General features: G+C 42.7%; 1 long non-coding RNA gene across 1 annotated transcript; it reads left to right on the top strand.

The window, feature by feature from the left end:
* Positions 1-910: 910 nt before the first annotated feature.
* On the top strand, positions 911-2179 carry LOC114070489. Its single transcript, XR_003573927.1, has 3 exons — positions 911-1100; positions 1898-2025; positions 2125-2179. It is a non-coding gene; the product is annotated as an uncharacterized LOC114070489 (long non-coding RNA).
* Positions 2180-2702: the final 523 nt, after the last annotated feature.

A 2702-nucleotide genomic window follows, 5' to 3' on the forward strand; every position in this document is an offset into this window, starting at 1 on the left:
TGGTCTAGTGTAAGGTGTCCCTGCTCATGGCAGGGGGTTGGAACTCAATGGTCTTTAATGTCCCTTCCAACCCAAACCAAATGATGACCCTTTGCTGAAAACACCCTTAAGCAGGTGGGGAGGGATTGTAGGTAAGTCTTTTTGGTTTTTTGATGTTTGGAGTTTTATTTTAAGAAAAAAAAAATTGTAACTACTTGAAACTTTCTCTCAAAAACGTTTTTTCAAAGATCTTTTTTGCGCTGATGTTTAAAGAAGGAAAGAGTTCACGGTCTGGACCCCCTGACAAGTCCTATAAAAACCATTTATTGACAAAGTTCCTACAGTTGAGGGAAAAGAAGCAACATCAGCCAACCCCAGAAAAAAAGCAAAAGAAAAAAAGGTTAAAACTCCCCAGTCAATCAACCAAAACAAACCAAATAACCCAAAAAAACCCCCAAACAAACAAAAATGAAAAAAAAACCAACCCTCAAAAAGCCCCCAAACCAGGAGGTGACCTGTAAAATTACTTATTTAAGAGATGTAATGCATGTTCAGGCATATTTTTGAAAAACTTATTGGGGGGAAAAAAAAAATCTTTCCATTTCCAGCAGATTTTAGAAAGTAATTTTTGTCCTCCATTTCCACCTAATCATGCAAAGGATGAGGAGCACTTCTTGGACACAGGATTGTTTCAGGCAGAGTTTTCCACCTGAGCATGGAAAAAACCTTCAAGTTGCAAGTATTTCACCCCTCCCCATCGTTTTTTTCCTGCTCTTGAGAGCAACACTTTTTTTTTCCTTTCATGCTTCATCTGCTCTCTGCGACTTTCCACTTCAAAATGTATGTTGGAACAGGGGGAAAAAAAAAAAGAATAAAATAATTTCAGATAATCACTCCCAGTTCCCAAAGCCCACCTGAATCACCCCAACATCAGTGTCTGTCATGAGTAATGCATGGGATGGAACCACACACAGTCTGTTCCAGACACGGGAACCATGGAAACATTCCTGACGTGTGAGCTGCTCCTTGGGATGATGGCAGGAAAGAGGGGCTGAAGGAAGCTGGTCTTGTCCTCCTCTGTTGCCCAAGGCCAGATCATTACAGAACAAGAGGGATTTCAGGTGACAGACTCGACTTCTGTGAGGTTGCTGGCAGTTTTGGCCAACAGAAAAACCCAAACAAGACCAGAAATGGGCAATTGTGGGGTTTCCCCAATGAGATCTAAACACTTTGAAGAGGGAGCATGGATATTAGGAAGGAATTCTTCCCTGTGAGGGCGGTGAGGCACTGGCACAGGTTGTCCAGGAAAGTTGTTGATGCCCCATTTCCTGGAAGAGGTTTAGATTTAACATCCCACTCCTCAGGGTCTCACTCCACGCAGCTCAAACCCAGTCATAGAATGGTTTGGGTTGGAAGGGACCTTAAAGAGCATCTCATTCCAATCCCCTGCCAAGGGCAGGGACACCTTCCACTAGACTAGGTTAAACCAAGCCCAACCTAAAGTGTCTTTGGACACTTCCAGGGATGGGGGTCCCACAACTTCTCTGGGTAAGCTGTGCCAGGGCCTTGCCACCCTCACAGGGAAGAATTTTTCTAGCATCTAATGTAAACCTGCCCTCTGTCACCTTGAGGCCGTTGCCCCATGTCCTGTCACTCCATGACTGTGTGAAAAGTCCCTCTTGTAGTTCCCTGTAGATGCTGGAAGACCTCTTTGTTTCCATTGTGCCTTCTCCTCCCATCTATTTGGAAATGTGTCCTCTGCCCCCCTCTCCTTGTGGGGCACATTGAAATGATCCAGACCAGCCACTGCATCTAAAATCCCGACTTTTTGGGTGTGGAAGCAGCAGCTAAAATTAGGCTGTGCTGTGAAAGTGTAGAAAGGAGAGAATCTCAGGCTGGTTATCCACTTATTTTTCAGCTTCTTGACTCATCCACGTGGAAGAAGGAGCAGCCGGGCCACAGAGTGATCACACACTGCAGTGGAAAGACACCAGTGCTAACAACAGTCACATGCATGGAGTGTCCTTCACTATCCAGCTTCAAAAGGTATCAAGAAGAAGTAAAGCACATACTTGGAGTGCTCCATCCACCCCTGTAGCGATGTGGAAGAAAGGTCAGGTGAACAAACTCCCCAAACATCTTCAGGCTTTGAAGGAGGGATATTCCTGCTCAAAAACGCTCAAAAAACCCAAGGCCTGAGTCAGGAAACTCTTTGGGATTAACCTGAATAGGTCCAGAAGAAGTCAATAAAGAGACACAACCCTACTGAATGATGGACATGTCCAGTAATAAGATGAGGTTTCTGCTCCTCTGTAGTTACTTAATCACCCCCAAACCCCACAGTTCTTCATTCAGGAGAAGCAGCCAAACTGTGCTGCAAAGTATTGCAACACAAAGATGTTTGCTTGGTAATTACTGCTGTTTAAATTATTCTGCATATACTATACAGCAAAAGTGGCAGATATTAAAATGAAGAGATGACTTAATAAGTTCTAGTTCTCCAGATGTGTTGTTCTTCTAATAAGATTAAGAAAAAAAAAAAAAAAAGTGTGGTTACACTTCAGACTTACCAGGTGTACAGTAAATAAAATTAATATATTGTATTTCAAAATCCTTGTAAGAGGTATTGTCCCGGTGAGAATTAAGATAAATGAGACCAATAAAATAAGCAGATTAGGATATATTATATTTTTAGGTGTTGAATCAAAACTGTATGTAACTTG

This window comes from Empidonax traillii, unplaced genomic scaffold, assembly GCF_003031625.1.
Source record: "Empidonax traillii isolate 1590-97213 ecotype Southwest subspecies unplaced genomic scaffold, ASM303162v1 scaffold1578:size89281, whole genome shotgun sequence".
Lineage (NCBI taxonomy): Eukaryota > Metazoa > Chordata > Aves > Passeriformes > Tyrannidae > Empidonax > Empidonax traillii.